The sequence below is a fragment of the Cherax quadricarinatus genome, chromosome 65, assembly GCF_038502225.1.
Source record: "Cherax quadricarinatus isolate ZL_2023a chromosome 65, ASM3850222v1, whole genome shotgun sequence".
Classification (NCBI taxonomy): domain Eukaryota; kingdom Metazoa; phylum Arthropoda; class Malacostraca; order Decapoda; family Parastacidae; genus Cherax; species Cherax quadricarinatus.
The window spans coordinates 4,447,308-4,460,678 of record NC_091356.1 but is presented as its reverse complement, the minus strand read 5'-3'; the positions used below and the strand labels follow the sequence as shown (position 1 = coordinate 4,460,678).

At 54.0% G+C, this 13,371-nt stretch overlaps 1 protein-coding gene across 1 annotated transcript in view; it reads right to left on the bottom strand.

Moving 5' to 3' along the window:
- LOC128700579 (agrin-like) overlaps positions 1-13,371 on the bottom strand; it is a 180,174-nt gene that overhangs the window by 67,258 nt on the left and 99,545 nt on the right. The gene's annotated exons all lie outside the window — the stretch shown is intronic.

The following is a 13,371-nucleotide window of genomic DNA, read 5'->3' as shown; positions in this document are numbered from 1 at the left end:
TATCAGTCTGTAGTGGAAGGAAGGCGGGGTAGGGGTCGGCCTAGGAAAGGTTGGAGGGAGGGGGAAAAGGAAGTTTTGTGTGCGAGGGGCTTGGACTTCCAACAGGCATGCGTGAGCGTGTTTGATAGGAGTGAATGGAGACGTGCTGTTGAAGTGTGAGCAAAGTAACATTTATGAAGGGGTTCAGGGAAACCGGCAGGCCGGACTTGAGTCCTGGAGATGGGAAGTACAGTGCCTGCACTCTGAAGGAGGGGTGTTAATGTTGCAGTTTAAAAACTGTAGTGTAAAGCACCCTTCTGGCAAGACAGTGATGGAGTGAATGATGAATGGTGAAAGTTTTTCTTTTTCGGGCCACCCTGCCTTGGTGGGAATCGGCCAGTGTGTTAATAAAAATAAAATAGTATATATATATATATATATATATATATATATATATATATATATATATATATATATATATATATATATATATATATATATATATATACTTTAATCATGGTATAACTAGATGTATGGACGTCTTCTCAGAGCACTTAAGCATGACCTGCCCAGCTTACTCTGGCAGTGCAACTTAGGCCAGTGTTGCAAGACTTCTGGGAATGGTGAATGTTAACTGATCCTCGGTCATGATATTCGTAATACGCAAGTGCCCCACCTACGTTTACAGGCGACATTTGGTGCATGACAGTCTTTTGGCACAATGTCTCTCGACACAGGACAGGGCCCTTGAGAATCATAACTCCTACAGTTATACAGGCATTTCAAGACGTGAGGAGAGAAATCTGTCACACTACCTCCAACTCTCTACTGACGGGGAAGCAAATTCCACTGCATATCCCAATATCCTCCGTTCCAGATCCCAATAGCACCTATTCCAGATCCCAGTAACACCTGTTCCAGATCCCAATAGCACCTATTCCAGATCCCAGTTGGGAGACCTCTACCCACTCTACCTGAGGTATCCCAGCGAGTGAGCACGTCTCCTGTGTATCCCAGTGCTTAACAGAATAGGGAATAGCATATGGAGGTACAAAATAAAAAAATGGGAACTATGGCTATAGTTTACTTAATAACATAAAAGGGCTAGAATACCACATATACTGATGGACATTTACATAATATAACAATTGACCTATGAGACTTATTACCAGGGGGAAAGGTAGATGTTATCAGTAACACGGACTAGTACTCACTTTTAATTCACCGAGCAGCTGACCCGAGATTCCCAATGCGTGGTCCACTACACACGCGGCTGTCCAGAGCTCTCGCTCCCCGGACCTGTCACCAACAACCTCCTTGCTCAGCGGTTCCCTGGGCTTATATGGTAGTCAAAGTACCCCCTCCCCAATGGGGTATGTACCACGTGTTACGACCTGACGCCGAGGTCTGACGCCGTCAAGAACAAAAGACCTCAGACGTGGGCGTGACTACCCGATATTTGCTAAGGCAGGTGTGACCATATAATTAGGTCTCCGTAGAGACCTCACAATCCCATCTGAACTGCATCACACAGTAACACCTGTTCCAGATCCCAGTAACACCTATTCTAGATCCCAATAACACTTATTCCAGATCCCAGTAACGACCTGTTCCAGATCCCAATAGCACCTGTCCTAGATCCCAATATGTCTCCAGAGGTAAACATCGTAAGTAATTACTGGTGCCGAATGTCGTCCTGTTGAAAATACTGAAGAAAAGAGATGTTGCAGATCACACTTTATTGTGACGACGCTTCGCTGAGTAGAGCTTCATCAAGTTTCCATAAAGCTCTACACAGAGCGAAAAGTTGTCTCCATAAAGGTTTAATTTACAGCCTGTTTTCAAATGAGAATGAATCGGTCTTGGAATTTATTCTTCACATTACCTTCTTTGTTCTTCCAAACTTACTGAGTGATAAGGGAGCGTCAACAGTGTGTTAGGAAGTGCAGCTGCATTTTGAAAAGAATGTCAGGGTGTGTCAGGCGTGTTAGAATGATATTGAGGAGTGTGGGAGTGAGGGAGATGAGTGGTGTAGGTGTGGAAAAGAAGGTGGAGGGATGTGGGAGCGCGTGGGAGAGGTGTAGAAACAGGAAACATGCGGGAGTAAAGAGGGAGCGCGAAGATGTGCCGGATATGCCAACCAAACGTTTCGTCCCTGGTGGACAAAACGTCTGCTCAAGATCAGATTAGACTTTGCCGCCGAGGCGACTAGTTTACCGTGCTCAACGAATACTGTAAACCGTATTCTGTGTTTTATTCACATACCAAACACCTTGAAGGCCGTCTCCCTGAGTTTGTGCCCAGAATTCTCCTGAAGGAAATCTTCGTGACAGTGACGAATATAGACGAGGCAGATTTTAATCAACCTATCATGCCACCCAGGCAAGATACACGAAATTCATCTACAACCCAAGTCCCCAGAAATAGGTAGCAGCTATTAGCTTCGTGCGTAAAATAATTTCGGTTAGAACTGTATACGTATCTTGCGTAAACGGCTGGAATCTAGCTTCAGAATTCTCATTCACTTTAATAACGTGACTCAAAAGAATATATAGTTTAAAATGGATTTGCCAGAAAAAACTTTTGCATTGTGCTGCCAAATAGCAAGTGTGTTATACTGCATTCTGTATTTATCAGATTTGTGTGTAGTATGTAGGAAACAGAAGTTACAGGTAACACTATGTTAAGTCTTACTCTCAGTCATACCAGCCAGTGTATATATTTATATCAGAGAGAACTTGACACATTTCACCAATATTATTGTGTATAAAAAAAACACATTTATGTAATGTTAGGAAACCATTACGGGAACGTTTCGCTTACCAGAAGCTTTATCAATGTAGAAAAGAGGGAAATAGATACAGCTGTCCACCAACACCTAGTGAAACAAGAAAAATGGAATGTTATTATCATGGGATTAAACACAGGCAGAGCCCCTGGCTGCTGGTACTGTGGAAGATGTGTAGGGAAGCCTAGCAGCGTGGAGCCCCTGATGGCTGGTACTGTGGAAGGTGTGCAGGGAAGCCTAGCAGCGTGGAGCCCCTGGCTGCTGGTACTGTGGAAGGTGTGTAGGGAAGCCTAGCAGCGTGGAGCCCCTGATGGCTGGTACTGTGGAAGGTGTGTAGGGAAGCCTAGCAACGTGGAGCCCCTGGCTGCTGGGACTGTGGAAGGTGTGTAGGGAAGTCTAGCAGCGTGGAGCCCTTGGCTGCTGGTACTGTGGAAGATGTGCAGGGAAGCCTAGCAGCGTGGAGCCCCTGGCTGCTGGTACTGTGGAAGATGTGCAGGGAAGCCTAGCAGCGTGGAGCCCCTGGCTGCTGGTACTGTGGAAGGTGTGTAGGGAAGCCTAGCAGCGTGGAGCCCCTGATGGCTGGTACTGTGGAAGGTGTGTAGGGAAGCCTAGCAACGTGGAGCCCCTGGCTGCTGGGACTGTGGAAGGTGTGTAGGGAAGTCTAGCAGCGTGGAGCCCTTGGCTGCTGGTACTGTGGAAGATGTGCAGGGAAGCCTAGCAGCGTGGAGCCCCTGGCTGCTGGTACTGTGGAAGGTGTGTAGGGAAGCCTAGCAGCGTGGAGCCCCTGATGGCTGGTACTGTGGAAGGTGTGTAGGGAAGCCTAGCAACGTGGAGCCCCTGGCTGCTGGGACTGTGGAAGGTGTGTAGGGAAGTCTAGCAGCGTGGAGCCCCTGATTGCTGGTACTGTAGAAGGTGTGTAGGAAGCCTAGCAGCGTGGAGTCCCTGGCTGCTGGTACTGTGGAAGGTGTGTAGGGAAGCCTAGCAGCTTGGAGCCCCTGGCTGCTGGTACTGTGGATGGTGTGTAGGGAAGCCTAGCAGCGTGGAGCCCCTGGCTGCTGTTACTGTGGAAGGTGTGTAGGGAAGCCTAGCAGCGTGGAGCCCCTGGCTGCTGGTACTGTGGAAGGTGTGTAGGGAAGCCTAGCAGCGTGGAGCCCCTGGCTGCTGTTACTGTGGAAGGTGTGTAGGGAAGCCTAGCAGCGTGGAGCCCCTGGCTGCTGGTACTGTGGAAGGTGTGTAGGGAAGCCTAGCAGCGTGGAGCCCCTGGCTGCTGTTACTGTGGAAGGTGTGTAGGGAAGCCTAGCAGCGTGGAGCCCCTGGCTGCTGGTACTGTGGAAGGTGTGTAGGGAAGCCTAGCAGCGTGGAGCCCCTGGCTGCTGTTACTGTGGAAGGTGTGTAGGGAAGCCTAGCAGCGTGGAGCCCCTGGCTGCTGGTACTGTGGAAGGTGTGTAGGGAAGCCTAGCAGCGTGGAGCCCCTGGCTGCTGGTACTGTGGAAGGTGTGTAGGGAAGCCTAGCAGCGTGGAGCCCCTGGCTGCTGGTGCTGTGGAAGGTGTGTAGGAAGCCTTGCGGCGTGGAGCCCCTGATTGCTGGTACTGTGGAAGGTGTGTAGGGAAGCCTAGCAGCGTGGAGCCCCTGGCTGCTGGGACTGTGGAAGGTGTGTAGGGAAGTCTAGCAGCGTGGGGCCACCTGATTGCTGGTACTGTAGGTGTGTAGGAAGCCTAGCAGCGTGGAGCCCCTGGCTGCTGGTACTGTGGAAGGTGTGTAGGGAAGCCTAGCAGCGTGGAGCCCCTGGCTGCTGGTACTGTGGAAGGTGTGCAGGGAAGCCTAGCAGCGTGGAGCCCCTGGCTGCTGGTACTGTGGAAGGTGTGTAGGGAAGCCTAGCAGCGTGGAGCCCCTGGCTGCTGTTACTGTGGAAGATGTGTAGGGAAGCCTAGCAGCGTGGAGCCCCTGGCTGCTGGTACTGTGGAAGGTGTGTAGGGAAGCCTAGCAGCGTGGAGCCCCTGATTGCTGGTACTGTGGAAGGTGTGTAGGGAAGCCTAGCAGCGTGGAGCCCCTGGCTGCTGGGACTGTGGAAGGTGTGTAGGGAAGTCTAGCAGCGTGGAGCCCCTGATTGCTGGTACTGTAGAAGGTGTGTAGGAAGCCTAGCAGCGTGGAGCCCCTGGCTGCTGGTACTGTGGAAGGGGTGTAGAGAAGCCTAGCAGCATGGAGCCCCTGGCTGCTGGTACTATGGAAGGGGTGTAGGGAAGCCTAGCAGCATGGAGCCCCTGGCTGCTGGTACTATGGAAGGGGTGTAGGGAAGCCTAGCAGCGTGTAGCCCCTGGCTGCTGGTACTATGGAAGGGGTGTAGGGAAGCCTAGCAGCGTGGAGCCCCTGGCTGCTGGTACTGTGGAAGGTGTGTAGGGAAGCCTAGCAGCGTGGAGCCCCTGGCTGCTGTTACTGTGGAAGGTGTGTAGGGAAGCCTAGCAGCGTGGAGCCCCTGGCTGCTGGTACTGTGGAAGGTGTGTAGGAAGCCTAGCAGCGTAGAGCCCCTGATTGCTGGTACTGTGGAAGGTGTGTAGGAAGCCTAGCAGCGTGGAGCCCCTGGCTGCTGGTACTGTGGAAGGTGTGTAGGGAAGCCTAGCAGCGTGGAGCCCCTGGCTGCTGGTACTATGGAAGGGGTGTAGGGAAGCCTAGCAGCATGGAGCCCCTGGCTGCTGGTACTATGGAAGGGGTGTAGGGAAGCCTAGCAGCATGGAGCCCCTGGCTGCTGGTACTATGGAAGGGGTGTAGGGAAGCCTAGCAGCGTGGAGCCCCTGGCTGCTGGTACTATGGAAGGGGTGTAGGGAAGCCTAGCAGCATGGAGCCCCTGGCTGCTGGTACTATGGAAGGGGTGTAGGGAAGCCTAGCAGCATGGAGCCCCTGGCTGCTGGTACTATGGAAGGGGTGTAGGGAAGCCTAGCAGCATGGAGCCCCTGGCTGCTGGTACTATGGAAGGGGTGTAAGGAAGCCTAGCAGCGTGGAGCCCCTGGCTGCTGGTACTATGGAAGGGGTGTAGGGAAGCCTAGCAGCATGGAGCCCCTGGCTGCTGGTACTATGGAAGGGGTGTAGGGAAGCCTAGCAGCATGGAGCCCCTGGCTGCTGGTACTATGGAAGGGGTGTAGGGAAGCCTAGCAGCGTGGAGCCCCTGATTGCTGGTACTGTGGAAGGTGTGTAGGGAAGCCTAGCAGCGTGGAGCCCCTGGCTGCTGGGACTGTGGAAGGTGTGTAGGGAAGTCTAGCAGCGTGGAGCCCCTGATTGCTGGTACTGTAGAAGGTGTGTAGGAATCCTAGCAGCGTGGAGCCCCTGGCTGCTGGTACTGTGGAAGATGTGTAGGGAAGCCTAGCAGCGTGGAGCCCCTGGCTGCTGGTACTGTGGAAGGTGTGCAGGGAAGCCTAGCAGCGTGGAGCCCCTGGCTGCTGGTACTGTGGAAGGTGTGTAGGGAAGCCTAGCAGCGTGGAGCCCCTGGCTGCTGTTACTGTGGAATGTGTGTAGGGAAGCCTAGCAGCGTGGAGCCCCTGGCTGCTGGTACTGTGGAAGGTGTGTAGGGAAGCCTAGCAGCGTGGAGCCCCTGGCTGCTGGTACTGTGGAAGGTGTGTAGGGAAGTCTAGCAGCGTGGAGCCCCTGGCTGCTGGTACTGTGGAAGGTGTGTAGGAAGCCTAGCAGCGTGGAGCCCCTGGCTGCTGGTACTGTGGAAGGTGTGTAGGGAAGCCTAGCAGCGTGGAACCCCTTGCTGCTGGTACTGTGGAAGGTGTGTAGGGAAGCCTTGCAGCGTTGAGCCCCTGGCTGCTGGTACTGTGGAAGGTGTGTAGGGAAGCCTAGCAGCGTGGAGCCCCTGGCTGCTGGTACTGTGGAAGGTGTGTAGGGAAGCCTAGCAGCGTGGAGCCCCTGGCTGCTGGTACTGTGGAAGGTGTGTAGGGAAGCCTAGCAGCGTGGAGCCCCTGGCTGCTGGTACTGTGGAAGGTGTGTAGGGAAGCCTAGCAGCGTGGAGCCCCTGGCTGCTGGTACTGTGGAAGGTGTGTAGGGAAGCCTAGCAGCGTGGAGCCCCTGGCTGCTGGTACTGTGGAAGGTGTGTAGGAAGCCTAGCAGCGTGGAGCCCCTGATTGCTGGTACTTTGGAAGGTGTGTAGGGAAGCCTAGCAGCGTGGAGCCCCTGGCTGCTGGGACTGTGGAAGTGTAGGGAAGTCTAGCAGCGTGGAGCCCCTGATTGCTGGTACTGTAGAAGGTGTGTAGGAAGCCTAGCAGCGTGGTGCCCGTGGCTGCTGGTACTGTGGAAGGTGTGTAGGGAAGCCTAGCAGCGTGGAGCCCCTGGCTGCTGGTACTATGGAAGGGGTGTAGGGAAGCCTAGCAGCATGGAGCCCTTGGCTGCTGGTACTATGGAAGGGGTGTAGGGAAGCCTAGCAGCATGGAGCCCCTGGCTGCTGGTACTATAGAAGGGGTGTAGGGAAGCCTAGCAGCGTGGAGCCCCTGGCTGCTGGTACTATGGAAGGGGTGTAGGGAAGCCTAGCAGCGTGGAGCCCCTGATTGCTGGTACTGTGGAAGGTGTGTAGGGAAGCCTAGCAGCGTGGAGCCCCTGGCTGCTGGGGCTGTGGAAGGTGTGTAGGGAAGTCTAGCAGCGTGGAGCCCCTGATTGCTGGTACTGTAGAAGGTGTGTAGGAATCCTAGCAGCGTGGAGCCCCTGGCTGCTGGTACTGTGGAAGGTGTGTAGGGAAGCCTAGCAGCGTGGAGCCCCTGGCTGCTGGTACTGTGGAAGGTGTGTAGGGAAGCCTAGCAGCGTGGAGCCCCTGGCTGCTGTTACTGTGGAATGTGTGTAGGGAAGCCTAGCAGCGTGGAGCCCCTGGCTGCTGGTACTGTGGAAGGTGTGTAGGGAAGCCTAGCAGCGTGGAGCCCCTGGCTGCTGGTACTGTGGAAGGTGTGTAGGGAAGCCTAGCAGCGTGGAGCCCCTGGCTGCTGGTACTGTGGAAGGTGTGTAGGAAGCCTAGCAGCGTGGAGCCCCTGATTGCTGGTACTGTGGAAGGTGTGTAGGGAAGCCTAGCAGCGTGGAGCCCCTGGCTGCCGGGACTGTGGAAGGTGTGTAGGGAAGTCTAGCAGCATGGAGCCCCTGATTGTTGGTACTCTAGAAGGTGTGTAGGAAGCCTAGCAGCGTGGAGCCCCTTGCTGCTGGTACTGTGGAAGGTGTGTAGGGAAGCCTAGCAGCGTGGAGCCCCTGGCTGCTGGTACTGTGGAAGGTGTGCAGGGAAGCCTAGCAGCGTGGAGCCCCTGGCTGCTGGTACTGTGGAAGGTGTGTAGGGAAGCCTAGCAGCGTGGAACCCCTGGCTGCTGTTACTGTGGAAGGTGTGTAGGGAAGCCTAGCAGCGTGGAGCCCCTGGCTGCTGGTACTGTGGAAGGTGTGTAGGGAAGCCTAGCAGCGTGGAGCCCCTGGCTGCTGGTACTGTGGAAGGTGTGTAGGGAAGCCTAGCAGCGTGGAGCCCCTGGCTGCTGGTACTGTGGAAGGTGTGTAGGAAGCCTAGCAGCGTGGAGCCCCTGGCTGCTGGTACTATGGAAGGGGTGTAGGGAAGCCTAGCAGCGTGGAGCCCCTGGCTGCTGGTACTATGGAAGGGGTGTAGGGAAGCCTAGCAGCATGGAGCCCCTGGCTGCTGGTACTATGGAAGGGGTGTAGGGAAGCCTAGCAGCGTGGAGCCCCTGGCTGCTGGTACTATGGAAGGGGTGTAGGGAAGCCTAGCAGCATGGAGCCCCTGGCTGCTGGTACTATGGAAGGTGTGTAGGGAAGCCTAGCAGCGTGGAGCCCCTGGCTGCTGGTACTATGGAAGGGGTGTAGGGAAGCCTAGCAGCGTGGAGCCCCTGGCTGCTGGTACTATGGAAAGGGTGTAGGGAAGCCTAGCAGCGTGGAGCCCCTGGCTGCTGGTACTATGGAAGGGGTGTAGGGAAGCCTAGCAGCGTGGAGCCCCTGGCTGCTGGTACTATGGAAGGGGTGTAGGGAAGCCTAGCAGCATGGAGCCCCTGGCTGCTGGTACTATGGAAGGGGTGTAGGGAAGCCTAGCAGCGTGAAGCCCCTGGCTGCTGGTACTATGGAAGGGGTGTAGGGAAGCCTAGCAGCGTGGAGCCCCTGGCTGCTGGTACTATGGAAAGGGTGTAGGGAAGCCTAGCAGCGTGGAGCCCCTCGCTGCTGGTACTATGGAAGGGGTGTAGGGAAGCCTAGCAGCGTGGAGCCCCTGGCTGCTGGTACTATGGAAGGGGTGTAGGGAAGCCTAGCAGCGTGGAGCCCCTGGCTGCTGTTACTGTGGAAGGTGTGTAGGGAAGCCTAGCAGCGTGGAGCCCCTGGCTGCTGGTACTGTGGGAGGTGTGTAGGGAAGCCTAGCAGCGTGGAGCCCCTGGCTGCTGGTACTATGGAAGGGGTGTAGGGAAGCCTAGCAGCGTGGAGCCCCTGGCTGCTGGTACTATGGAAAGGGTGTAGGGAAGCCTAGCAGCGTGGAGCCCCTCGCTGCTGGTACTATGGAAGGGGTGTAGGGAAGCCTAGCAGCGTGGAGCCCCTGGCTGCTGGTACTATGGAAGGGGTGTAGGGAAGCCTAGCAGCGTGGAGCCCCTGGCTGCTGGTACTATGGAAGGGGTGTAGGGAAGCCTAGCAGCATGGAGCCCCTGGCTGCTGGTACTATGGAAGGTGTGTAGGGAAGCCTAGCAGCGTGGAGCCCCTGGCTGCTGGTAATATGGAAGGGGTGTAGGGAAGCCTAGCAGCGTGGAGCCCCTGGCTGCTGGTACTATGGAAAGGGTGTAGGGAAGCCTAGCAGCGTGGAGCCCCTGGCTGCTGGTACTATGGAAGGGGTGTAGGGAAGCCTAGCAGCGTGGAGCCCCTGGCTGCTGGTACTATGGAAGGGGTGTAGGGAAGCCTAGCAGCATGGAGCCCCTGGCTGCTGGTACTATGGAAGGGGTGTAGGGAAGCCTAGCAGCGTGGAGCCCCTGGCTGCTGGTACTATGGAAGGGGTGTAGGGAAGCCTAGCAGCGTGGAGCCCCTGGCTGCTGGTACTATGGAAAGGGTGTAGGGAAGCCTAGCAGCGTGGAGCCCCTCGCTGCTGGTACTATGGAAGGGGTGTAGGGAAGCCTAGCAGCGTGGAGCCCCTGGCTGCTGGTACTAAGGAAGGGGTGTAGGGAAGCCTAGCAGTGTGGAGCCCCTGGCTACTGGTGCTATGGAAGGGGTGTAGGGAAGCCTAGCAGCATGGAGCCCCTGGCTGTTGGTACTATGGAAGGGGTGTAGAGAAGCCTAGCAGCGTATAGCCCCTGGCTACTGGTTCTATGGAAGGGGTGTAGGGAAGCCTAGCAGCGTGGAGCCCCTGGCTGCTGGTACTATGGAAGGGGTGTAGGGAAGCCTAGCAGCGTGGAGCCCCTGGCTGGTGGTACTATGGAAAGGGTGTAGGGAAGCCTAGCAGCGTGGAGCCCCTGGCTGCTGGTACTATGGAAGGGGTGTAGGGAAGCCTAGCAGCGTGGAGCCCCTGGCTGCTGGTACTATGGAAGGGGTGTAGGGAAGCCTAGCAGTGTGGAGCCCCTGGCTACTGGTACTATGGAAGGGGTGTAGGGAAGCCTAGCAGCATGGAGCCCCTGGCTGCTGGTACTATGGAAGGGGTGTAGAGAAGCCTAGCAGCGTGGAGCCCCTGGCTGCTGGTACTATGGAAGGGGTGTAGGGAAGCCTAGCAGCGTGGAGCCCCTGGCTGCTGGTACTATGGAAGGGGTGTAGGGAAGCCTAGCAGCATGGAGCCCCTGGCTGCTGGTACTATGGAAGGGGTGTAGGGAAGCCTAGCAGCATGGAGCCCCTGGCTGCTGGTACTATGGAAGGGGTGTAGGGATGCCTAGCAGCGTGGAGCCCCTGGCTGCTGGTACTATGGAAGGGGTGTAGGGAAGCCTAGCAGCATGGAGCCCCTGGCTGCTGGTACTATTGAAGGGGTGTAGGGAAGCCTAGCAGCGTGGAGCCCCTGGCTGCTGGTGCTATGGAAGGGGTGTAGGGAAGCCTAGGAGCGTGGAGCCCCTGGCTGCTGGTACTATGGAAGGGGTGTAGGGAAGCCTAGCAGCGTGGAGCCCCTGGCTACTGGTACTATGGAAGGGGTGTAGGGAAGCCTAGCAGCGTGTATCATGCCCACCAGCACCGCTTTATCAACGACATATATATGGAAATTATATGTAGATTTGAGAAGCAAATGCTTATATAATCACAGTCACAAAGTTTAAAGGCTGAAATTTCAGCTACAGTGACTAAAATCATCGACTATTATTTTACTTCAAATGTTGAATTTTCTTTACAATGTGTGATAAGGGAATAATATTTACAGATTAATATTAGGATATTATTATTCACATATACAAAGCAACAGTGCAGTTATCTAGAGTTCTAGACAGTTGTATTTGAATTAAATATACAGAGTATAGAGACCACCACAGAACTAACGACTGGACAAAAAAGGTGAATGGTGTCAAGGTTTCTGTGATGAGGCTTCAACACGCATTTGTACACATTTGACATGTAGACTTTTCATGTTGTTTGTCCTAAGCAAATACTCTAACACCGTATAGGGAAGAGGATGTAAATAACACCGTATTGGGTAGAGATGTTAATAACACCATTGGCAATAATGTAAATATTGTAACGGTAAATGTCCAGGGACGCGAATAACCCGGACGCATTTGACCGAGACAGTTGTCCAGGACGCCACTGTCCTGTCACCGTACCACTGTGTAGGGATACCCATACTTAAATGTGGATGTGAAATGTGTTTTAAACATTACGGTGAGGGAGCTGGAGGCCTCTTATATATACACTCCAAATTCTGTGCTTAATATTCACATTATGCAGAAAATTTGGTGTATGTGTGTGTGTGTGTGTGTGTGTGTGTGTGTGTGTGTGTGTGAGAGTGTGTGTGTGTGTGTGTGAGAGTGTGTGTGTGTGTGTGTGTGTGTGTGTGTGTGTGTGTGTGTGTGTGTGTGTGTGTGTGTGTGTGTGTGTGTGTGTGTGTGTTAATTAGAAGTGTGTGTGGGATTACCATAGATATAACAGAGGGCTCAGGAGAAGCTGTTAAGGTTGTTTTGGTACTTAGAGAGGAGAGCTTAGAACAGGATAACTAAGAGGCAATATAAATCTGGGGTGGAGGAAAGGAAGGTTGGGAGTGGGTAAAAGTTTGAACATCCAAGAGGCTTGCGCGAGCGCATTAGATCGGAGTTAGAAGAGACAAGGGGTTTTTATGGCTTGACGTGCTGTTGGAGTGTGAACAAGATAATATTACTGAAGTGATTCAGGTTAAGTAGTTAGTTGGATACGAGTCCTGGAGGCGGGAAGTACAGTACCTGCACTTTAAAGGAGGTGTGAGGTCGTTGCAATTCGGAGGGTCATCTGAACTATGGTGTCAGCACGCTTCTGGTAAGGCAGCGACTGGATGAATGACGGTTAATGTATTCCTTTTTCCGTGGATCAGAAAAAATAAAAGTTTACTGCATATTTCGTCCTTCAACTGAGGCCCTCATCAGAGTACGAGAGAGGAAGTCGTGGTTATATAGGCATGGAGAAGTCACGTTAACTGAGGCATCATCCTCGGTGTGTCAGGTCACTGGTACTCACTCGGTTGACGTGACCATTGTTAGGGCCATCTGAAAAAACTTTTTTGATCACATGAATTGGTGCTGACCTCTTCTTCCTCGGGTCAAAATTGCCACCTGTTACCTACAAGTGTTACATGACCCACAGGTCATCAAGGTGTGTCCTCACAGTACGTGGTGAAGCAGTCATCCAGATGTGTCCTCACAGTACGTGTTGAAGCAGTCATCCAGATGTGTCCTCACAGTACGTGTTGAAGCAGTCATCCAGATGTGTCCTCACAGTACGTGTTGAAGCAGCCATCCAGATGTGTCCTCACAGTACGTGGTGAAGCAGTCATCCAGATGTGTCCTCACAGTACGTGTTGAAGCAGTCATCCAGATGTGTCCTCACAGTACGTGGTGAAGCAGTCATCCAGATGTGTCCTCACAGTACGTGTTGAAGCAGTCATCCAGATGTGTCCTCACAGTACGTGTTGAAGCAGTCATCCAGATGTGTCCTCACAGTACGTGTTGAAGCAGTCATCCAGATGTGTCCTCACAGTACGTGGTGAAGCAGTCATCCAGATGTGTCCTCACAGTACGTGTTGAAGCAGCCATCCAGATGTGTCCTCACAGTACGTGTTGAAGCAGTCATCCAGATGCGTCCTCACAGTACGTGTTGAAGCAGTCATCCAGATGTGTCCTCACAGTACGTGGTGAAGCAGTCTTCCAGATGTGTCCTCACAGTACGTGGTGAAGCAGTCATCCAGATGTGTCCTCGCAGTACGTGTTGAAGCAGCCATCCAGATGTGTCCTCACAGTACGTGTTGAAGCAGTCATCCAGATGTGTCCTCACAGTACGTGTTGAAGCAGTCATCCAGATGTGTCCTCACAGTACGTGGTGAAGCAGTCATCCAGATGTGTCCTCACAGTACGTGTTGAAGCAGCCATCCAGATGTGTCCTCACAGTACGTGGTGAAGCAGTCATCCAGATGTGTCCTCACAGTACGTGTTGAAGCAGTCATCCAGATGTGTCCTCA